Source organism: Myotis brandtii, unplaced genomic scaffold (genome assembly GCF_000412655.1).
Source record: "Myotis brandtii unplaced genomic scaffold, ASM41265v1 scaffold266, whole genome shotgun sequence".
Taxonomy (NCBI): Eukaryota; Metazoa; Chordata; class Mammalia; order Chiroptera; family Vespertilionidae; genus Myotis; species Myotis brandtii.
In genome coordinates, this window is record NW_005360124.1 from 8,383,915 (window position 1) to 8,410,218 (window position 26,304).

Genomic DNA, 26,304 nt, shown 5'->3' on the forward strand with positions numbered 1-26,304 from the left:
CATTCTCTAAGAATTTGGTGTTTCTCCTATATCTGAGAAATAAGCTCATGAAAGTCTCACTTTTGAGAGCCCTGAAAAGTTATGAAAAACAGTCTTCTTTTATATATGTTTTTATAAGTGACTCTGGCTGACACACTTTCCTAAATCACATCTGTCTGCTGTTTCCCCAGGACTTGCCCAAACAGTGAGAGAGGGACACATCCCCTATCCTTTACAGTAGAGAAAGACTTGCCATTTGCAAGTTAAATCACAACAAAAACAAAAACCTGAATGCAACACACACTGGACCTTGTATATTTCAAGAAAAAGTACATTGGACCAGGTTGATGTTCGGAAGTTAAGTTGGAGAGTCGGGCTTTAGAATGTTTTTCATTTATATAAAGAAATAATGAGCCCAATTATCCTGGAAGGGGGAGAGACTGCAAGGCCATTGAGAGGACCTGCGAGGATGTGGAAGTTGGTCACATGTGCCCCTGCATCACTAATAGGCTGCTATAGCCCATTTCCTCCCAAAGGGCATCTCCATGACTGGTGAAAAGGGGGGAAATGCCCATACTACCAGTTCTTAACATTAAAGAGGAGGCGTAGATTATTCAGGGAGTTTGAACTTTCATACCTTGGGGTTCGCTCAACAAGCAACATGAAATCTGGAAGTTGGGCTCATGAGTATTCTAAAGTTCTGTGTAGCTTTTAAATTTAGTTGTATAAAACAAAACCAAAAAAAAATCTCCTTAAAAAATGCAGATGTATATGTGAGGAAGAAGGAGTCAGGACACCCCTTAAATATCACTAGTTTTTCCCCAATATCCATAACTAATCTTTTTTCCTGAATTTTGCTGGGCACATGGTTACCCACCTGAAGACTAACTTTCCCAGCCTCCTATGGGTTAGCCCATTGGCCTAGTTCAGTACAATGGGTTGTAAGAAGTAATCTGTACAACTTCCAGGTTATGGTCTTGAATAGAATTTGTGTCTTCCACTTTTTCATTGACAATCTGTCAGGCTGGGGCACAAGCAGGTGGTAGCAAGACACCATCACCCACATTAATGAAGGCAGCACATTAGGGCAGTGGTCGGCAAACTGCAGCTCGGCAAACCACACTTCGTGAGCCACATGTGGCTCTTTGGCCCCTTCAGTGTGGCTCTTCCACAAAATACCGGCTCTTCCACAAAATACCGACTTCTGTACATGGGCCACGAAGTTTCAATCGCACTGTATGTGCGCGCTCGCATTGTGGTATTTATGGAAGAGCCACACTGAAGAGGCCAAAGAGCCGCATGTGGCTCACGAGCCACAGTTTGCCGACCACTGACCTAGGGAATGGTAGAGTCAGGAAACAGAAAGAACTCTGGGTCCCTGGATAACCTCATCCAGGGCTGCCTTTCCCTGGATTCCCTGCCAACCTGGATTTGTATGTATAAAAGAAAGAAACTTCTATCTAGTTTAAACCACTGCTATTTGGTTTCTGCTAAAGCAGCCAAACCAGTACCCTAATATAGAACATCAACATGGAGCATCCTTATTTTTAGAAAATTAAAGCCGCCCTGGCCAGGTAGCTCAGTTGGTTAGAGCATCATCCTGCTACACCAAGGTTATGGATTTGATTCCCGGTCAGGGCACATACAAAGATTAACCAATGAATGCATAAATAAGTGGAATGACAAATTGATGTGTTTTCTCTCTCTCTCTTTTCCTCTCTCTCAAATCAATAAATATAAAGAGGAAAAAAGAAAATTAAAGCGAATTTAAATGTGTGTGTGTGTGTGTGTGTGTGTGTGTGTGTGTGTTTGTATCTAGTGCCAATCCAGGTTTTGCAGTAACAAATACTAAGCCATTAGCATTTGTTAATGGCTTAGTAATCTCTAGACTATAAAGAATCTCCATTCCAAGTCTGAGTTTTATGAATTTTACCTAATTGAAATCTAAGTCAAAGATGTAAATGAATAAGAAAGTAAAAAGTGGTTAAGGGTCATTTTATTTGCTTTTTTTTTTAATGACTGGCACCTAGAATAATTCTGGATTTTATAAGTAGTATATCAAATAAATAGATGGGTGAATTCATAAGCATACCAGGAGCACCTCTTATGTGCCAAATATACATTCTCTTCAAACAATTCAAATTCAGATAAAATGAAGTAAGATACTTCACTGATGCATTATTTTTTAAAATGCCAGCTCATAAAAATGTTATATTCACTGTGACTTCTCACTTGAAAACTAAAGATGAGGTTTCTCCATGGTACTTGAGCTATATCCCTCCATCCCCTAGATGCTCCCATCCCCTACTTCCACCACACCCCCACCTCCACCACTAATCCCCAAATTCCCTCTGTCTGCAAAGAGGAAGGCACGAATCTCCTGATATTTTGACTGCCTTCTACCAGCTGAGGTGAATGAAGGCAGTGGCTTCAGTATGAGCCAGCTTACACTGGCCAGTCTGGGACAATCACTCAAAGCCATTTTTGGACAATCCTGTGAATCATTCCACATATCCCTATTCTTTAGACACAAATATTATCCCCACATACAGATGAAGAAACTGAGGCACAGAAAGATGAGTTTGCCCAAGATGGCTTCAGAGGCTACGTGCAGTCTCAACACTTTAATATGCTCCTGCCTACCATGCAGGGCGAGTACAGCAGGAAGCGGCACCTGCCCCTGTGGTGAATGCACAGACTGAGCCTATGAGTCCCGGTGGCCAGGCTAAGACCCCACAGTCATCCAGTCCTACAGGGAGAGAACCAGGGTGTGAGGACCTGATCTGAAGTCAAAGCCTACAGCCCCTCCCCCAAAGGAAGATCAGTTAGATGAGAACTGACTAGGATGCAAACCAGTTTGATGCCCCAAAGTTTACTTGTATATTTGTAAGTCTATATCCCCTTAGAATCTTAAGCTGCCCCACCACCATTTTTTGCCGTTGTCCTTGAAGTAATTCACAAACTAATTATTGTATGACCTAGGGCTAGATTCCAAGAAAAGGTATCCTGAGCTATGTGAATTTATGACTGATTAGGAAAAAAATCTAGAACAGGAATAGTCACACTTTGAGACCATTTTCTACCTCAAGTGAAGCTTCAATCAAAGTATAGAACTTACATAGAATTTGCCAAGAAGTGGCAATGCAGCCTGTTACAAATTTCAAAAATATTGTAAGACTTAAATTTTAGTTCTAGCTAGCAGTGTCCTTGGGTCAAGTAACTTTGCCTCTCCAGACCTCAGTTTCTCATCATAAAATGAGGATGTTGGATTTGCTGGCTGATCACCCCTGGTGATCCATGACTCATTGCTACCAAAATGAAATGAAATAAAATAAAATATCATATCTTACTCTTCTAATAAATATGTGTAATCAAACAGATCTTGAATGATATTCCAACTTATAAATGTCAATTGTCAAGATACAACGAGATCCTTTAGACGTTTGGTCCCACTCAAATTTTGACGGTCTTCTTAGGCACACATTCAGTGAAATAATGATCAGCAGAAGCCTCAATATTAGCTATGTATTATAGAGTTTATTTCCCACAGGAAAAGCCTCCAGGAAAGGTTATCTTAATCAAAAAGGAAAATAGGTCATCAAAATTAAATATTTCCAAGTTGCAGCCCATGGGAGACAGATAGGAATATCTTCACTCACATTTTTAATCAGGATAATAAGTGAATACTTAGCACTTTCCTCCTCATCCCAATGAGTGTGCTTTCTTAGTTTCAAAAGTGATCAAACCTTCCTCTAATCAACCCTTTTCCTTTCCAGATCTCTCTCGCTGAATCTAAGGTGCCCACAATTCGAATGTCACCATCAGACTCAAGAAGGTTTCCAAGGAGAGATGCCTCTCAGAGAAGCCACTTGATTTAGGAAGTTATTCCCAGATTAAATCATCCCCTGACTAGCTCTTGGATGTTTGAATAAGCAGAAAGACTGGTTCTCTTATTTGTTAACTTTTTTTAAAGAAAGCCAGATGCCATTAGAAGCCTTTAAAGTTAATAAGACTATCTCAAGAAGAGTTCAGAAGAATATACTCATTCATTAACTGTCAATCCTTTGATATACATAATAGATTAAAATTGATAGCAATAATTAAATTTTAATTTGAAAAATTCCTAATGATAGATTTCATAGTTTCTTTTAAATGCCATATATGTGTGCATTCATTCATTTATTCAACAAACACTTTTGTGTGCTAAAAACATGCTATGCTCCACACTAAGCAAAAAATAAATTCAAGAAAATATACCTACGACCTTCCTAATTTATTCTCAGGACAAAATGTGGTTCCTAAAAAAATGTTTATAGAGTTTGCTATTCACAAAACATCTCATGCCATCGAGGTATTCTTCATCTGCTTTCCAAAGACTAGAACCTGGGAAATAATATCCAAGTTTGATCTCAATCTCATGGACTGAGCAAATACATTCCCTGTCCAGAAAAACAGGTTCTGGCTTCCGACAGTTTGTGTGACTTGGAAGATTTTAAGTTGATTAGCAGGAACTGTGTTATTTTTGAGGCTGAAACCATTTCTATTTCAAATAGCATTAAGTTGTACCCCAGGAATGATGAAAATGCCAGAAGTAATTTCCAGCATTCCAAAAGATTAAGGAATTGAAAACCAAGTATTCTGGGTGAAAGCAAGTGTATAATAAGTGTTTATCCAAATTTTATATAAGAATATTATTGTCTGCACGTGCCAGCCCCACACGTCTGGGTTTCACACTCATTCTTTCTTTTCCCATATAATGGAACATATTATTCCCAAAGCAAAATACACAAAGCAGCAGCTTTCTTTTGAGCCTCTTTATTACAGATATATTGTCCATCTTTCAAGATGCTCAGAATCCCATCATAGGTAAGAATACCAGTGGCCATCTGCTTTCTGCTATTTTACACTTCGGCAAACGGAGGTTCAGAGGGGTCAAGGCTTGCCCAAAGTCACCAAATTAGTGGCAAAGAAGTGAATAGGATAGCCCTACACTTTCAGACCCCTGACTCTCCACCCAGCACTGTTTCTATGGCATCACACAATCATGCTCAACATGTAGCCTTTGAGGCTAGAGTCTTGAAAGAAGGATGGTCTCCGTGTCTTCCCTTGAGGAGCAGCAGAGATTGTCTGCAGAAGAGGGTGTTAATGTAAGTTTCCTTTCAAGGTTTCCCTTTGCTGCCTTTGTTCTTTTACAAAGAAGCAGTGATGCTCTGATTCATGCTCCACCGTTCTCCTTATGATCTGTCTGTCAGCCTCCCTCTGGCATGAGTAAGAAAACAACGTGACAGACAGCTTCCCAGAGTCACTGTGTGTGGGCTTCCTTGTGTCCTGCCTCTTCCTTTAGGACTTCTTCACTGTCTTTTACAATACATTGTAAAAAAAAAATGTATCTTTAATCACCACCATCCCCTTTTGGATTTCAAAGGAATAGCCTAGCAGCTCATCTTAAAGATGCAAACAGTTCCTTGTCTCGCTCATTTATCTCAAGTCACATGGAGAAAGTTCCTTGGCAGCTGCTCAAGGGAACAAAGGTGAAACCTCCAATTAAGAATGACTTATGTGGACTCCTCCAGCCGGGACTCGCCCTGCCTGCTTAACCTCCTTTGCCCTGCTTTAAGGGGTGGGAGCCCATGTACTCAAAATTCATTTATTCCTGTTAGGGGTAATTATCTCAATTTTTGATGATGCTTCCAGCTATTTGAAGAGTAATGATATGCCAGTAAGATGTTTCTCTCCACTCAGGAAGAAAATATGAGGAGCTATATGACACAGATTGGGTCTCGGTTCATGAACACAGAAAATTAATAAGCCTCTTTAAAGCACAAGATTCAAAATTAAACTTCCCAACAGGCTATACTTTTTACGTCTTGATTGTGTTCTTTAAATCTAAATGACAAAAAATAAATAAATAAATATAAATGATAGTAGGAACAGAGTAAGGAGCTAGGAAGGCAAATTTTGCGATATCAAGATATCACTGCCCTGGCCAATGTGGCTCAGTTGATGGGCATCACCCAGTGCACCAAAAGGTTGCCTGGTTGATTTCTGGTCAGGGCACATACAGATGGCAGTGATTGATGTTTTGCTGTCACATCGGTATTTCTCTCTCTCCCTCTTCCTTCCTCTCTCTATAAAAATCACTTTTAAAAAAAGATATCACCTTTATTAGAAGAGACAATTACACTGCCCTAGGTGAATGAGTAGCCTCTGAGATAAAATTCCATCCTGTTTCTCTCTCTCCTGCCTTTCCTAGATAACCTTCTTTTTTCAATGTTATTGTCCCCACTCACTCACTTCTGAATGAACACACTGCCATTTAGTTTTGGTCCAAACTATTTCAGTCAAATGTCTCTCTCCAGGATCAGTAACACCATCCTTATGGCTAAATCCCAGACAATGTTCAATCCTTCTTTTATATAATGCTAATATCATTTGGGAACTTCCCTTGCCCTTAAGCCCTAGGGCAGGGGTGGGCAACCCCTGGCACGCGTGCCAAACATGGCACGCCAGTAACTTTTGCTGGCACACGAAACCCTCTCTTTACAATTTTTTTCTTAATATCGACTTTTTTATTTTTCAGATAAATTCAGTGTAGGTGCATCTTAGATAAATAAGTAATTTTACATAACAAGTTATCTTAAAGACCATAGACATGGATTGACGAGAAAGGGGAAGAGCAATTTCTATGCCTCTGCCTTAACTCTCCCTACCTTCCTAAATCCAACCAGTGTTTTGGTTTCATCCACATACGCTTGTGAATCTTTGTTCTCAGTGATGAATTTTGTTAAGTCTCATAATAGGAGTAGCCTGACGGATGAAAGTAGTAGCTCGTGCATATCTCTGAAGGTCACGAAATATAAACCTGATGTAAAATCTCTGTCATCAGTGATGCAGCAGCAAAAGTCCCACTGATAATATCAAACAGAGTCATAAAGTTTTCTGTCGGACTATCAGTGTACATGTATACATTAAAAAATAAATGTATTTTTCATCATCATATACTGTGTTTTTGTCACTCGAATGAATTTTATTATTTCTTCAAGGTTCTTCACATACATACACCTTAAGAGATATCAAGTAGGCATAACATGTTCTCAAAAAATTAGGGTTGGCACGCAGAAGAATTTTGAGTCAGAGATTTTGCTGGTTTTGGCACGCACTCACAAAAAGGTTGCCCACCCCTGCCTTAAAACCTTTTCAAAATCATTTACTACTGATTTTTCTTTTCTTAGCTGGCTCCAAGAATTTAGCGATATTTTAATCTAATTTGCAGAATGCTGCAAAAAAAAAAAGTTTTCCTGAATAGTCATTTCTCATCCACTACAGGCATCTAAATTCAATATACAAAATCAGATCCTTGGCCTATAACTGTCTTTTTTCATTTGTGTTTTCTTTTCTTTGTCCTGTGATTTTAATTACGGAAATCGTACAATCCTCATTCTAACTGCTCAAGCCAGAAACCTGCACAGGCATCACTAATTCCTGTTGTTTCTCTTGCCATTTATGTGCAGTTCCATCAGAATGAATTTACTTCTCCTTAATACAGAAACTCCCTTCTAGTTTCCTCTCCACCTGTCCATCCCAGCCGGCCCACAGCAGCCACCCATGGGTCCCCTAACCAGCTGTCTGGCCGCATCGCCCTCCGGCCCGGCCAAGTGCCTTCGCACCTTCCAGAGAGATGAATGCCTGCTGTGTGCCCCCTGAAGCTTAGGCAACGGGCACACCCATGGTGCCTTGGGGTGGCTGCCATCATGGCCTGGGGCAGTCATTTCCGGGCATGTTAGTCTCTTCATTGAGGGGCTGGCATACCTGTACCCCAGGCCCCAAGGTGAGCTGGAAAGTTAACTTAGTTCATTAAAGCAACGTTCACTGAGCACCCACTGATGCCCAGTCATATCAGTCATTAGGGCAGCGGTTCTCAACCTGTGGGTCGCGACCCCTTTGGCAGTCGAATGACCCTTTCACAGGGGTCGCCTAAGACCCTCCTGCATATCAGATATTTACATGACGATTCATAACAGTAGCAACATTGAGTAGGCACATCATAGGAGTGGGTGACTCATTACATAAACCACAGTTGTTGGAGGGGAGAAACACTGCTGAGAGATTATGCAGAAACTGATGGAACAGCTGAGGTCCAAATTTCACAGTTCCCAGTCATGTGTGCATAACACTCAGCCCTCTCCTGTCACCACTCCCTCTCCAGACATTCTATTCAAACAACACTAAGAAATAAAGAAAAAACAAACAAAACTCATACCTCCCAATATCTTCTCTTGCTCTCAAGATGAAGTGCAAAATCCCTGATAGGATTAGAGCTCTGGCATTTTCTCCCACTCAGGATTCATCTTTACTACAAACTCCATTACTGTCTGTTCTCTATTCCTCAAACCCAACACTCTCCTTCCTGTCACAGGGCCTCTGTATATGCTGTTAGTGCTCCTTGGAATGTTCTTCCCACCCTTATCATAGTTAACTGTTCTTCATGTTTCCTATTTCAGTTTAAGCTTCCCTTCTTCAGGGAATCATCCCTGACCCTCTAGCTTACTTAGGTTATCCTATATCAGGGGTGGGCAACCCCTGGCACGCGTGCCAAACATGGCATGCCAGTAACTTTTGCTGGCACGCGAATCCCTCTCTTATAATCTTCCATTTACAATTTTTTTCTTAATATCGACTTTTTTATTTTTCAGATAAATTCAGTGTAGGTGCATCTTAAATAAATAATTTTACATAACAAGTTATCTTAAAGACCATAGACATGGATTGACGAGAGAGGGGAAGAGCAATTTCTATGCCTCTGCCTTAACTCCCTGCCTTCCTAGATCTGACCAGTGTTTTGGTTTCATCCACATATGCTTGTGAATCTTTGTTCTCAGTGATGAATTTGTTAAGTCTCGCAATAGGAGTAGCCTGGCGGATGAAAGTAGTAGCTCGTGCATATCTCTGAAGGTCACGAAATATAAACCTGATGTAAAATCTCTGTCATCAGTGATGCAGCAGCAAAAGTCCCACTGATAATATCAAACGGAGTCATAAAGTTTTCTGTCGGACTATCAGTGTACATGTATACATTAAAAAATAAATGTATTTTTCATCATCATATACTGTGTTTTTGTCGCTCGAATGAATTTTATTATTTTTTCAAGGTTCTTCACATACGTACACCTTAAGAGATATCAAGTAGGCATAACATGTTCTCAAAAAATTAGGGTTGGCACGCAGAAGAATTTTGAGTCAGAGATTTTGCTGGTTTTGGCACGCACTCACAAAAAGGTTGCCCACCGAGGGGAAATTTCCCTAGGGGAAATTGCCTTAATCTCTCCTAATTCCCTGGCCTGTGGAAGCCCAAAGCCCTTCCTAAGGACTTTGTGAAAATAGCCAAAGTCTATTAAGAGCCTATTATATGCCAGACACATGAAATAATTCATGTAATCCCAACAAAAATCCTATCAATTATCAAGTACTATTGTCCTTATTTTCTCCAGAGAAGGAGACTGAGGCTCAGGGTGGTTCCCCAGATGATAAGTTGGAGGCCCAGACCTAGATCTAGACAGCCTAACCCCACCTTCACCTGACTCTGCCACCGAGGTCCCCAGGCTCCCCCTGCACCCTCAGCTTCCGTTTTCTCACCTACCCTCTGTTTTTTACCACACCTTCTCCAATGTGAAATTTTGCCCCTCTTTCAGTGTCCATAAAACAATAACCACTTCAGTCATGCACACATTTATTAAATTTTACAGAACTTTTGTGAGGCTCGTGAATATGTCCCATCACACAAGAGCCTCAGTTAGCTCCCTGGCTCTTTCCCTTCCATCTCCTTTCCTCACCGTCTCCTTTCAGAATTACTCTAAGACTTCCAAATTATCCTAAAGATCAACCTTTCCTTCTTTTGAAACCTTGACATGAGTAGTTGTATTATCAAGGGTTTATCATCTCTCTCTGCAATAAGCAGTAACACTAACTTCTAACAGTTCCCTAACTTTTAACAGTTCTTTGATCCAAGTAGCATTTTTGACTCTTCACCACTCTCTCCTTGACATATGCTCTAGTCTGAGGTGCCATACTCTTATGATTTTTCTTCTGTCCCTCTGATCAATTTTTTCTACACTCCTTTTAGGGCCATTTCTCCTCTGCTCATCCTCTAAATACTGATTTTTTTAGGATTCTGCCCCAAGCCCTCTTTTTTCCTTACCTAACACATGTTTCACCTATAATCATGGCTTCAGTTGCATCCATATCTGTGGAGAGCAGCTATAGCGTTTGGACAGGATCAAGCCTTGGACTGAAGAGAAGGTATGGTCCTCTTGTGGCAAAGGCACATATAAGTCCAGGCTTGGAGGACAAAGCCCTCCCAGCACAATTATAGCCAAAGGCTATGGTTGTATGTAAGCTTGACTTTATAGTCCGACCTTGTAGTCCTAGGTAGCTGAGGGATGTGGACTGCGGGAGGTACAGCAAGTGCTGCCAAAACAAAGCTTGATAGAGTTTAGAGAATTGCAATAACAGGAAAGAAGCAGATCTGAAACTCGCAAGAACATTGTAAACATCTTGACCACTCCCTTGTTTTGCTTTGTGTGATCTGACTATAAAATAAAGATTCGGCTTACAGGCTTTGTCACTGTGTCCTCATCCAGATGCAGTGATCCACCTGGCCCCAACTATATTCTCTTGTCTGTTTTCTTTAATCCTCAGGTTCACCACTGGAAGTGCTGGACACGGTTCACATATCTCCCAAATTTATATCTCTAGCACCACACTTACTTTCCTGACCATAATTCCCATAGCCTATTCCATATTTCCCCTCAGACATGCCAAACACCTGATACTCAAACTCTCCGACACGGAATTCCTCTTCTTCCCAAACCTTCTCCTGTGTGTGATACTCTCCCCCAACACCATCGCCAGTGCCCGTGCCAGGAAACTCTGCATCTTACTTGACTCCTCCTCACTCCTCCTCCTCTAACTCCACCCACTCAGTCTCCAAGCCTCTTGATTCTAACTTACAAAGCGCTCTAATCCATTCATTTCTCTCTGGTTCCACTGACACTGCTCAGAAAGGCCACCATCGTGTCACACTAACTGGTCTCCTTGATTCCCCTTCTTGAATCAATTTTCTAATGGTTCCCTGAGAGACACTTCTGGGATGGAACTGGGATCTTGCATTGCCCCAGTGAAGACCCTTGCCCTTGCCCTGAGGATAAAGTTCTGTGCACTCTGACCCTGCATAACCTCCACAGCCTCACGTCTCCGTGGTGCTCCTACTCTGTCCCTTATTGCACTCGGTGCGCCAACCGGAGGGAACAGCTTTCAGTTCTTCAAAGAAGCCGAACATTTTCTAACTGCAGTTTTCTGACATGCTGTTTTCTTGCTGAAAACACTCTCCTTTTTCATCTTAGCCCAGCTTCCTTTAGAAAATCATTTCAATGTTATTTTCCCAGGAAGCTTGCTCTGACTCCTCTGGATTGCTTTTTGTGCCTCTATTACATGAATTTTAGGTGCAGGTGAGAGAAGTCCCTCTCAAAGTGATTTTTTTTAAAAAGAGAGAGAATTTATTGGCTCGCAGGCCTGGTCAAATTCAAGAACTTAAATGGTCTCATCAAAAATGTGTCTTCCTTCATCACTCACTTCCTTTTCCTCTCTGTTCAGCTTCATTTTCACTTAATTTCTATACTTGTAATGACAAGATGGCCATCAGCAGCACCAAAATTAAACCAATTTAGTAAGTAGATAAGAGTACCTTTTCCTGTCATTCCAGTTAGAATCCCAAGAATTCCTTACTGGGCAATCAGGATCCCATGTCTATCCTGAAGCTTTGGTGGACACAGGCTGGCAGTAGAAAAGGGTGAATTCCCCAAAGAAAATCAGGGTGCTGTTTCTAGGAGAGAGAGGATGAGGTTAAAGCTAGGCAGACCAAAAATGGATGGATGGATATAAGGAAGGAAGGAAGGAAGGAAGGAAGGAAGGAAGGAAGGAAGGAAGGAAGGAAGGAGATAGGTAGATCGATAAAGAGAGGGGGGAAAAAAGGAAATCTTATTTCTTTAAATTATCCTTTATAATAATTAGATTTGTTGTTAAATGACGGTTGTTGTTATTTTTGTTTGTTTGTTTCCTTGTTGACTTCAAAGGATACCACTGAGAAACACACAGCATAGGCAGAAAAAAGGCAAAAACAGGCAACAAGGAAAAGGATGCCAGACTACATTCCTTTGCAAGGGCAGCCTGTCTTCACTCTATACCCACTCTAGCTTATGAGCTTCATAAGCACTTGTTAAATAAATAAATGAGTGCATTAACTTGGGGGTGCACAACCCTTCCAGAGTGGAATTCTGAACATCCAACCTCTGTTTTCCATCTCAGGGTAGCACATCTGTTGTCTCTTGAGAGAAAGACACAGCAGCAGGAGGCATTAGTTTATAAATAGGTAGCAGCAAATACAGGTAGAGGGGCCTAGTCCATGAATGCTAAGTGAAATAACTGAGGATTCTAGGGAAGTTAAATATATGGACGCCCTCAGATTTAAATAGCAATTTGGAAAGAAAAAAATTTTTTACTTTGGTTTTAGAAGGTGGGAAGGATGTGAAAATAAAATTCCTCTTTGAGAAGCATTTCCCAAACAGTTTGGGGTTTTTTTGTTTTTGTTTTTAATCTTCTTATGGTTTCTAAAGTAAATAAACTTAAGCTAAGTGGCATACTATTGCATTTCCAAGCTGCTCACAGCTCAACTTCTAAATATGATAAATAAATCCCAGAACAATTATGAAAGGAGTTACAAAACTGATGATCATAAAACTATGTGAAATCTTAAAATCTCAAGGAAAGATAAAATCATAAAAAGTGAAAATGGTCTTTGCCCTCTGGTTCAGATATAGTTGTTTGGTTGGACTTTTTTGTTTTCTTTTCTTTTTGGAGGGGTTGGGGTGTACTTTTTGAAACATGGTTTTGTAAACTGTGCTCATGGTATACACAGCATATCATATGTAAACAAAACTGACACAGTCCACTTATGGGGAAGGGAAATGGACTTTTATAAAGTACAAAATTCTACTATTATATTAATTTAATTGCTTATGCATTCAAGAAAATTTTCTGTGGCAGAAGCTATCAGGGACTAAGGATACAAAATTTGTAAAGCCTATATCTGCCTTTAGAAAGTCTCAATCTAAAAAGAGAAAAATATGTTTAAATACATCATTTCAGGCACTTCATTGAGGGGTATGTCCTCAACTAGTGGGGGTAGAAAAAAAGGTATGATCAATTTCACCACAGATTAAATATAACAAGAAATCAACCCTATTTTTAAATGAAAATAGTGTTAGCATTTTTATGCTTTAGTACAGTGTTCACTATTGGGTTTTGGTAAAAAGAATTTACTACGTTTAAATAGTTTCCTTCATTTTTAAATTTCTTGGATACTTTTTATTAGGAATGGCTGTTAAATTTTATGATGCCTTTTAGGCATCTATTGATATAATTATTGACTTTCTTCATTTAATTTGTTGGTGTAATAAATTACACTGATGGATTTCCTCATATTGAACTATCCTTACAGTCTTAGAATAAATTCTACTAGATCATATTACACTGTTCTCATAATACACAGCTGGAATCAATTACTACATGCTATACAGAATTTTTATATCTATATTCATACAGGAAAATAATTTTTTCTTTTTGTGATATATTGATCAACTTTTAGTAATAAAGTTATGTTAGCATTATAAAAAGAATCAGGAAGCTTCGGCTCCTTTTCTATGGTCTGGAATGATTCAAACATTGAATATTTTTATACATTTCTTTTATTGATTTCAGAGAAGGGAGGAGAGAGATATAGAAACATCATTGGTCATCAATTGGCTGCCTCCTGCATGGCCCCTACTGGGGATCGAGCCCTGATCAGGAATCACACTGTGAGCTCCTGGATCATGGGTTGACACTCAACCACTGAACCACACCAGCCAGGCTTCATGTTCTATTTTTCACTGCATCACTGAGCATGTAACATCTTGTCCATGACCAACCTTTAGCATTAGGAGAGTTAATAGCTCAATAATTTCTTCCAAACCCCAGGCTCCAAACAAAAAACAGGCTTTTTACAAAATTAAGTCTCCTCAAACTCTATGTATAATATTTTTATCTGCTTGTTTGTCACCACAAGGTCACAAGTTGGCCAGTATATATCCAGTCAGCACATCATCACACCAGCATACCAAGCAGGTCAAAGTAGGCAAGGGGAACAATTTTCTTTTGCAAATCTTTGCATTTTTACCTGAACACAAAAGTATTTCAAAGGTGCTCCCTAGCAGACTTGCTACTGACAGGTTGTCAGTCAGAATTTAGTCACATGACCACTCCTGGCTGCAAGAATGGCTGGGAAAGTGTAAATTTGCCAAAGGGGAAAAAGATCTCCATGACCAACTTAGACCAAGGCTGATTCAGTCCTTGAGGAAGGACACTTTACCTCTCTGATCAAAATGCAGGTTTGGTTAACAAGGAAGTAGAGGGGAATGGCTATTGGTTGGACGCTAACAATGTCTATCTTAGATACTCTCCATGTACCATTACTAACATTTTTTTTCATGACTCATGACTTGGGAAGAGAACCTGTGTGTTTATATGGTCTTAAATTAAGCAAAATCTCTATCCGGTTGGGTGTTTTCTCTTGATCCAGCTTTATAAGGCAACCAAACTCTCTCCTTGTTTTTTGTATGTTTTGTTATTTCTTTTCAAATCTCTAAGAGGTATACAACTTTATTGCCCAATTTTGTATTTCATTCTGAGTCATTCTGCTGGTTACCACAAGTAAAGACTTCGCAATTAAATTCCCAGCAAAAACAAAACAAAATAAAAAACCTTAATCCCAATTCCTGGTGTCACCTCTTACCCCTGATTTTTAAGCTAAATAATTGATGGCTTTTGTACCAAGCCTGCAGGTGAAGAGGCTTCCAGAGCCTTTCCTATAGCAGAGAGCAAATCCTAATTCAGCACAAACATGACTGTGTTTGGAATCCATCCTTTCTTTAAAGGCTTAAGCTTTGGAACTTTTCTTCACTCTGACACTTACTTTGACCTTTAGATCTTTATTTTCCCTGCTATTCAATACAACCCAACATTAATTTGTAAATACCTCTTTGTTTTCTCTCTTCTTCCTTCTCTAAATTAATCTAAAGAATAAATGAGCCCTTGCTGGTTTGGCTCAGTGGACAGAGTGTCAGCCTGCGAACTGAAGGGTCCCTGGTTTGATTCCCATCAAGGGGATGTGCAGGGGACAGCTTATCAATGAGTCTCTCTTATCATTGATGCTTCTATCTCTTTCCCTCTCACTTACTCTTTGAAATCAATAAAAAAGTTTTTTTAAATAATGATTTTTATCATTTCTCATTTTATCTAATTTTATCATTCCTCCTCTTTTTTCTCTCTTCCTCATTATTAGTCTTCAATAATCCTTCCTTAATTGAAAACTTCCCTCATTCAAAATTTATTTATACATAAACTATAAGTCATAAATTCAAAATTAGTAGACTTCCACTGTAGTCATCATGATTGCAGTATATATTATACATACAAGTGTCATTACTTTTTTTGTCTGCACCTCTACACAAATGTTTAATGCAAGTCATTAAAATGATGGAAGTGGACACAAAAGAAGGGCATAGGAAGAAATCCTTAAAAATTTATAAGGAGTGGGGCCTGATAAATGTAAATTTATTATACAGAATTAATGATAATTTAAGATATAATGAAAATGAGATTTGTATCTATTAGTGTTAGGTTCAGCTGTAACATAGACTTTCAAAATATAGTAGTTTAATATAGACATTATTTCTCTCCCACTGTTCATGGCTCATTGGCCATAACTTGGTAAGTTGGCCAAAAGGAGTCTATAAGGAAGGCTAAGAAATATAGTCCTTTAATTCAGTGTGATTGTGTTCACCTAGCCCAGTGGTTCTCAACCTATGGGTCGCGACCCCTTTGGGGGTCAAACGATCCTTTCACAGGGGTCGCCTAAGACCATCGGAAAACACATATATAATTACATATTGTTTTGTGATTAATCACTATGTTTTAATTATGTTCAATTTGTAACAATGAAAATACATCCTGCATATCAGATATTTACATTGCAATTCATAACAGTAGCAAAACTACAGTTATGAAGTAGCAGCGAAAATAATTTTATGGTTGGGGGTCACCACAACATGAGGAACTGTATTAAAGGGTCACGGCATTAGGATGATTGAGAACCACTGACCTAGCCAAAAGGAAAGTGTGGAGCAAAGCTAGGGAATATAATCCTTCAACTTGATGGTTGTGCTTAGCAACTGATTCGCTAAGAAGAGGATGGATTGGGGGATGTAACTGGCCATCTCTGCGGCATCACTGCTGCGTCACTGCAACTCGATTGAATGAACGTAAAACATATTTTGAATGCTTTCCTAGTTTTTCTCTGATGCGCAATCCTTCTCATTCATACATTTTCCTAAGGGACCAATATTGGTTCTTGGGACAGGGGAGCAGGGAAAAAAATCTTACCCATATTATGTATAAAACACAGAAATACACACAATACGTATCAGATATACAATATAACTATGGTATTAAAATTCATGGAAGAGGCTTTTAGTAAAAAAACAACTGAAAAGGCTCTTTGACTGGCGATCAAGGGAAGGTTTTTGGGGAAAAAAATGTTGAGAAGCATTATTCAAACCTAATGCAGGAGTTCCCAGAAACATATCTCAAAGCTGAGAGCAAGGAAACACTTGTCTTTGGGCAAAGCTTCTTTTTCGTATTCTACAGGTTATATAATACAATCAATAGAAAGGAGGGGTCATTTCAAATTGGGCTGACCACTCATTTGAGAATTATTTTTGAGTACCTATAGATGAAAAAATATGCTGGGTGCTGGGGACACAGCTAGGAACGGAATCGACACTCTTGCTCTTATGGGGTTTACAGGTTATTGGAGAAAGCAGACACTGGGCACTGGATTGCATTGATGGCAGATCATAAGGTCAAGTGTCCAAGGCATCTATACTTGGCTTCTTAATGTAAATCCTCTTCACCACTTTATTGCCAAGTGACCTGTGCAAATGTTACCCTCTGTTGCCACAGTTTCTATCACCTAATATCCACCTAATAACATTTCTGTGAAAATTCAATAAGATGACACTCAATATACTATGACCAAATCTAGCATATATGAGGTATTTAAGAAAATGGCATTATTCATATTATATGGAAGTTTCCTCCTACATATTTTGGCTGAATCCATGTTTGTCTCCTATCTTAAATTGCTTACATTTGACCAATTGTGTCCACTCATTTCTTCCCCCTCCTTTAGCCCTCAACCTATCCTGTTAATACTTTCCAATGGATCCAGAATCAGATTTTTCAAACCATTTGGGATTATAGCTGGTCTAAAAGACCCAATGCCCAGAAAATCTAGGATGTATGATCATTTATTCTTTTTAACCTGTTCATTCAAAATATTCGTTGAGAACCTACTGCATGCCAAACTCTGAGTTAGGGTTAGGTGTTAAAAAGGCTGAAAAGAACAAAATTGACCCACTTTGTACACATCCATGAAATGAGAAAGAACAGAGAATATTGGAAGGATATCCATTAAGAATTGAACATAGAGACACTAATCAGCTTGGGGTACTAGTCTCATTTTCTAATTGCTACCATGTTCCCATTCTTCCTGTCCTTCCTATTTGTATTCTTGCATTAAAATCCCCAAAGCTGCCCTGAAAAGAGTTCAACTTTATCTTAGTCTCTCCCTCCCTCCTTCCCTCTTTGCCTCCTTCCCTCCCTCTCTTTCTTCCTCTCTCCCTCTCCCTCTCTTCCTATCTACTTCTCTGTCTTTCTCTCTGGGTCTCACACACACACACACAAACTAAGTCTCTTACATTCTCCCCAAATTTGTACATGTTTTCTTAATTGTCACCACTGGTATCATTATGGTCTACTCTTACTATTCAAAGTGAAGCCCATACACCAGGATTTCCTCCATCACTTGGTAGCCTGTTACAAATGCAGAATCTCGGGTCCTCCCCCCAACACACACACACACAATGAATGAGAATATCATCACCACCATTGAATGAATCAGAATCTGCACTGTAACAGCTTCTTGGGTGATTCATATTCACATTAGAGCTGAAGAAGCCTGCTTGGTCCAAAGCAGAAGATGGAAGGCTTTTTTCTCACTTTCTGCTGTTATGACCACCTTGATGTCCCATCTTCTTCTTTGTCATGACTTACATTCCTCTGTGAATTGACAGATGAATCCTTTGATGAAATATTTATCAAAGAAAAATTCTTGTCTCTTAAGAAGTGGGGTAGTGATGTGAGATTACAAAGAATAGCATTTCAATGTAATCCCATCCCATCCCCAAACTTAGACACTGTTTCTCTTTTACTTCATATTTCTTAGTGGTATTTTTTTGGTTGTTTAGATTTTTGTCAAGTTAACTTTCTCTTCTACTCTTCCTAAAAACAATTTTCTAGCTCTGGGGAATTTTATGTAAGGCTAGATGTCTCCATTCATATGCTCTTAAGTCAAAAAGTTTTGAAATAATTTATTTTGTATATTTTTGTGTGTGTATCATCTCCTGGGCTCTCAACCTTATCAGCAATGTGCATTTTTCCCCAAATATATTGGAAGGATCTTATAACTGTTTTAATATGTTTCCTGGCTTTCTGAAAAGGTACCATATCTTATTATTTTATCTATTTAATGCCAGTAGGTTGCCTCTCCCTTACTGAAATCACCTCCATTCATCTTCCTGCTGAAATTTTAAAAAACATACATACCTTCAGGATACAACAGACACACAGAGGATGACCAACTGTGGGATTTTTTATTCAAGGATTAGAACAACTCTCCCTCCTGTCCTCACTCCCCATTCGCCTGGCACTTCTGTCATGGTTATCTCCTCTTCCCAAAACCGATGTGTTTGGAACAGAGGGTGGGTCACTCCCCATTTTGGGGCATCCTCCTCCTTCCTTTAATGGCATAACAAGCAGAACTGCCATTGCCTCCATAGACTTTTCTCAAAGTCAACTCTAGTCAAAGTTCTTAAACTTCTCTGCATCTTCACCATATAAGAAATGGATTGATTTAGATCTTCTACCCCCTACTCAGAACTTACCCTTCCATTAAAAGTACTCTCAAAAGCTGTGGTACATATACACAATGGAATACTATGCAGCTATATAAAAAAAAGGAGTTCTTACCCTTGGTGACAGCATAGATGGACCTGGAGATTTTAAAAAAATATATTTTTATTGATTTCAGAGAGTAAGGAAAAAGGAAAGAGAGATAGAAATATCAATGATGAGAGAGAATCACTGATCAGCTGCCTCTTGCATGCTCCTTCCTAGGGATTGAGCCCCCAACCTTGGCATATGCTCTGACCCTGAATCGAACTGTGACCTCCTGGTTCATAGGTCTATGCTCAACCACGGAGCCACTCCGGCAAGGCAGACCTGGAGATTATTATGCTAAACAAAATAAGCCAGTCAAAGAAAGACAAATATCACATGATCTCACTTATATGTGGAATCTAATGAACAAAATAAACTGATGAACAAAATAGGACTAGAGGCATGGATAAATTAAACAGTCTGATAGATCTCAGAGGGAAAGAGGGTAGGGGAGGACAGGAAGAGATCAACCAAAGAATATATATGCATATATGTACAACCCATGGACAATCATATGGTGAAGGCCTAGAGCAGTGGTTCTCAACCTTCCTAATGCCGCGACCCTTTAATACAGTTCCTCACATTGTGGTGACCCCCAACCATAAAATTATTTTCGTTGCTACTTCATAACTGTAATTTTGCTACTGTTATGAATTGCAATGTAAATATCTGATATGCAGGATGTATTTTCATTGTTACAAATTGAACATAATTAAAGCATAGTGATTAATCACAAAACAATATGTAATTATATATGTGTTTTCCGATGGTCTTAGGCGACCCCTGTAAAAGAGAACTGCTGGCCTAGAGGGTGTAGGAGCAGGGTAGAGGCAGACAAAGGGGGAGATAATGGGGAACATCTATAATAGAGTCAACAATAAAAAAACAAAACATACCAATTTAAATCTCCTTATTCCCTCTTTATCCACTTTTACCCCTTTGCAGTCTTCAACTGGTGTTTGTGGTCTTCAGAAGGCCTACCTTGCATTTGTCACGGAAGGAGATGAGCTATTAACAATAAGAACAATCAACATCCACAGAGTGCTGACTCTGGTCCAGACACTCTGCTGAGCACTTTAAATTTTCATCTCTTATCCTCTTCATGACCCCTGGATGAGGGGAATATGCCCTAATGTGCTAGTTCTGGAATCTAACTATGTGGATTTTATTTTTTATTTTTTTAATATATTTTATTGATTTTTCACAGAGAGGAAGGGAGAGGGATAGAGAGTTAGAAACATCGATGAGAGAGAAACATTGATCAGCTGCCCCCTGCACCCCCCCCAGCGGGGATGTGCCCGCAACCAAGGTACATGCCCTTGACCGGAATCAAACCTGGAACCCTCCAGTCCGCAGGCCGACGCTCTATCCACTGAGCCAAACCAGTTAGGGCTAACTATGTGGATTTTAATTCCAGCTCCACCACCTACCATCTGTGAGACCTTGGATCAAACACTTATCCTTTCTGTACTTCAATTTCCTTTTTTATAAAATGAGAATAATGATAGTACTTTATAGGATTGTTATTGAAGAATAAAGTCTATTAAATGTAAAATGCTTAGAATAGGGCCTGACCCAAACAATTTTAATTATAGATACTATTACTATCCCCATTTTGCATATAAGAAAAATAAAGCACAAAGAAATTTTATAACTTGCCCGGGTTACATAGGTGTTGGTTATTGGCAGAGAAGGCAGTCTGCTCTGTAATATATACTAACAGGAGGAAATAAGGAACTAAGCCATATAACTTCAGAGAAGCTGTGAAAGAATCCAACTGTGTGGTCAAGGCTAGACATTTAATGGTGTGACACAGGAAGTGCCCAGAGAGGGATTACACGTCTGTACAGCAGCAAGCCTCTTTAAAAGTTTTCAACTCACAAATTATTTCCCTCCCACCAAAACCAGGGAAACAGAAAAACCCTCCCCCGGGGGGCACAGAGAAGAATACATTTTAGAAGCTATTTGAAAGTAAAAATTTAGAACAACATTGTACACTCAGAAATTCTAATTTGCAGAGATCTGTGCAGTATCAAACAGGAACAAAAAATAGCTAAATCCTATCAATACATTCATCTATTTTACAAATGTTTAATGAGTGCCTACTATGTGCCAGGTAAGGTTCTAAGTAGTAGAGATACAGCAGCTTTCGTGGCGCTTATATTTACGTGTGCAATGAATACACAAATAATTTGAGTTAGTGAAAAGGGATAAAAAGGGTTAATGTTATGATAAAAAATTTTATGCCCTGGCTGGTATGGCTCAACTGGATGGGCATTATCCCGTGTACCAAAAGGTTGCTGGTTCAATTCCTGGTCAGGGCACATGCCTGGGCTAAGGGTTTGATCCCAGGGGTGTGCAGGAGGCAGCTGATTGATATTTTGCTCTCACATTAATGTCTCTCTCTCTCTCTCTCTCTCTCTCCCTCCCTCCCTCCCTCCATATATCTATCTATCTATCTCTCTCTCAAAATTAATTTAAAATATTTTTTAAAATTTTTGTTTATTCTTTGAATGTCAAAAATGTTAAGTAAGAGACTGAAAATTCTCTGTAATGAATGAATTTAGCTGTTCTGAGCCAAGGTAATGGCTGGCATGAACTGACATGGCTTAACACCAAGAAGCAAATCATGGAACCAACCAGGGCCTCCAGAAGAGGATTCAGACAAAATAGTGCAGACATTTTCCTTAGCCACTTTTAATCAAGAAGTGACTACTCTGAAGCTATATATATGTCTGTGTTCCTACACTGTATGTAGATTTCTCAACAAACCTTTTTTGGTCACTTTATAAAATTTAGAATTAAAATAACTCCTTTGGGTATATGCTTAACAGGACAGGGTAACTGACAGGTATGGTTAGTCCTGGCACCTTGAGGAAACAAATCCCAATAAGCAGCTCCTTCTGCAAAATGGTGTCTGAGCAGGGACGTTGCTCTGTCATTCATCATACCTTTGTCAGCTTATCCTCTTTGGTAACCTGCTCCTGGGTAGTCTTTGAACTAAGATTTGCACAAACTACACTATAAAACCTGATGTCCCAGTGCAGAGATAGAACTCAGGGAAAACTTAGCAGGCCACTTCCTGCTTCATACCATGGCTATTCTGCATCCTTAAATTTCTGAGGTCAGAATGTTCCATTTATCTGTGTCCCATACGGTGCCAGACACTAGGCCTTAAACATAGCAAGTGACATCTGTATAATGTAGTGCTCTTTCTGTTTTAAATGAAGGTGATACAAAAGTTAATTCAAAATAGGTCCAAGACCTAAAAGTAAGAGCTAAAATTATAAAACTCTTAGAAGAAAATATAGGAGGAAAAGCTTCATGAAACTGGATTTGGCAATGATTTCTTGAACCTGATACCAAAAGCAAAGGCAACATAAGAAAAAAATAGATAAATTGGACTATATCAAAATTTAAAACTTTTGCACATGAAGGTCACTATCAATAGTATGAACAGGCAGCCCACAGAATGGAAGAAAATATTTGTAAATCATAGATCTGATAAGGGATTAATAACCAGAATATATTAAAAGTCCTACAATTCAACAACAAACAACAAATATATCAATTTTTAAATGGGCAACAGACTTGAATAGATGTTTCTCAAAAGAAAGTTATACAAATGGCCAATAAGCATATAAAACATATTCAACATCACTAATAATTAGAGAATTGCAAATCAAAACCACATGTCATACCACCTCATATCTACTAGGATGACTATTATTAAACACACACACACACACACACACAGAAAAGAAAATAACAAGTGTTTGCAAGGATGTGGAGAAATTAGACCTTTGTGTGCTGCTTGGGGAAATGTAAAATGGTGCCACCACTATGGAAAACAGTATAGCCATTCCTAAAATAATTAAAAACAGAATTGCCAAACAATCCAGCAATTCCACTTCTGGGTATATACTCAAAAGAATTGAAAGCAAGGATTCAAACAGATATTTATACACCCATGTTCATAGGAACATTATTTACCATAGCCAACAGGTAGAATCAACACAAGTGTCCATTCACAGATAGATGAAAGCAATGTGGTATATTATTTAGCCTTAAAAAGGGAAGAAAAATCTGACATATGCTGCAACACAGATGGGCCTTGAAAACATTATGCTAAGTGAAAGAAGCTAATCACAAAAGGACAAATAGTATATGATTCCACTATGTGAGGTATCTAGAGAAGTCAAATTCATAGAGACAGAAAGTAGAATGGTGGTTGCCATGGATGAGGAGAGGGGAAGGAAGAAATGGGGAGTTATAATTTAATGGGTACAGAGTCATTTCTTAAGACAGATGATGATGATGGTTATACAACAATGTGCATGTACCTAATGTCACTGAAATGTGCACTTAAAAATAGTTAAGATTGTAAATTTTATGTATATTTTACTATTTAAAAAGGAATTAAAAGGGAGGTGAAGAAGATGAAGAGGAAGGAGAAGATGAGGAGGAAGAGGGAGAGGAACAGCAACAAGAAAACCACCCTTTTTATTACCATTTGGAGAAAACTTAAAATTCTTCCCATACTGCTTCCTTCACCCTGATATATTTTCATTATCTTGTGACCCTGGTTCTTCTGTCAAAAAACTGGAATGGGTATTAATTTGGAAGCATACTGATGTTAACGTTACCATGATAAAAGGATCGATGACTTATACTTAGGTTTTCTCTCCTCTCTCATTTTCTCCATTCCTCTTTCCCTACACACACACACACACACACACACACATTATATATATATAATAGTATTAATGAGGTAAATGGGATTAATCATCAAACTATTATAAACTCCTTCTAGAAAGGACTATTTCATTTACATTGTGGGCACACCAAACTCCATACATACATAGTCATTCTATAGAAGAAAACCAAGGAAATAGCCAGTGTTGTGAGGACAGATGCTATTAGTTTTAAATAGAAGGAACGTAAGAGTTGCTGGGGCAAAAAATAGTGGCCTCTTAATTTTCTCCCTGGGGCTTAAAAATTCCAAGTAGGGTGTAGTATTTTTCAGACTGTTTCAGAAAGAACAGCTGATATCTCAACAATCTGGCTAAAAGCTATGCACAGTTATTTCTGTGGTCATTCTGTGGTTTGTTATGACATTCTCCAATCCACCTACTGTTTCATGAACAAACCAAACCAAGTTGTTTGTCGGATTTTCTGGAGCACTTTCCCTCTGTACTTCGTGTTTTCATTCAGATCCAAAAAGGGAGACAAATTTATTTGGTCCCTTTTTGTCTAACCATCCCAACACTGACACCATGCCACTTTTCTCAAGGCCTTGTCATAGTTAAGCTTCTGTCCTGGCCTTTCATCTTACCACAGCCATTCTGGAGCTGCTATGGCTGATCACAGCCTGACGGGTGTCTGACCAAATCATTCTGAATCCTTGCTTTGGAGTATGGCCAAAAGAGGTCAAACAAGGGGAACTTACTATTAGTTTAAATGTCCCACAGTCAACCACCTTCTTGGATCTTTCTGAGGTTCTGCCTCCATGATCCTGGGAAGCAGAGAAAAAAACAGAAAGTCTTTTCTCTATCTGGGTCTTTCTTCAAAACAGCATCAAGAGAAGGGTATTGCTACCCTCATTTTATAGATGAGACGTTTGAGAACTGGAGCAAAGAAGAATGACAACTCAGGGAACAACTCAGAGAAACTGCTGGCTTCCGGACTTGGTCATGACCAAGATCAAATCCTGGCTGTCACTCACTAGCTATGTGACCTTCAGCAAGTTACTTGAACTCTCTGCCTCAGTTTTCTCATCTATAAAATATATATTATGGGGAGCATTTGAGATCTTGCTCTCCAGCATGTGTCATCATTTGGCTCAAATAAACTCTTATAAAAATTCTCCACAGGTTTAGTGTCAACATTTACTTAGTAGCTTGCAGGAATCTGAGGAAGCCATCCAGGGCCACGCCATGGACCTTGACTCAATGCTAGGTACACAAGGTCCCATTGTGCCCCACTGGCAACTTGCTTCACATCAGGTGAATTTGGCGAGCTCCCAGAAGATGTAGACTTCAAAGATCATTGACTACCACCTACAGATAGTGTTTATTGGAAAGGAATCTAATAAAAGACACACTCCAACCTTGTTGGAAAGAATCTTATCAGGCACCTAGCTGTGAATGGACATCTACCCCTGTCTGTGGATGTCAAAGACTCCTTGAGGATGAGGAACCACTGACAACAAAGGTAGACAGCTATCCCAAGACCTCGACAAGGCCTGTACACCTACAGATTGATATTGAATCCATTTTGTTTTGTCTTTAACTTTCTGCTAATGATATCAGTCATAATAATAGTTTTACTTGTTCTTTGGGCTTTTTTATATAATCCAACTGTTTATGATTACTGAACATGTATAAGTTATCTGTTAATACTTTTTTCACAGCTCATGTAAATGTTATACTAAATACCAAATACAGAAAGATGAGAAGGAAAAACTCAGATCATGATAGTTCACAGAATAGAAATGACCCAGAGTGTTTTTTCACAATGAAGGCCATAAGATCTGACTGCCTGCCATTTACCTGCCCTTCCCTTTTTTGGGGAAAAATCCTGCCTCAACATAGATCCCATGATTACAGTATTGCCCTATCCCCAGTGGTCAACACAATGTCAATAACTGAGACTTCCTAGGAATGAGCCTTCCTAGCGCTGTTAGACAACACTACCTGACCAAAAAGTGGTCATCAATGCATCTTTCAGATTGATTTAAGACCAAAAGGAGGTTCTATGAAAATTAACTTCCCAGAGTAAAGATCATAAATTCCTAACCGGGAAAGTCATGGTGGGTGGTCACAACCCAGGCCTATAACTTCTTTTTCTAAATTTCTTTATTGATTAAGGTATTACATATGTGTCTTTATCCCCCCATTACGCCCCCCCCCAACTCCCCCTCCCAATCATGCCCTCACCCTCCTGTTGTCTGTGTCCATTGGTTAGGCTTATATGCATGCATACAAGTCCTTTGGTTGATCTCTCTCCCTTACTCCCACCCTCCCCTACCTTCCCTCTGAGGTTTGACAGTCTGATCAATGTTTCTCTGTCTCTGGATCTGTTTTTTTCATCAGTTTATGTTGTTCATTATATTCC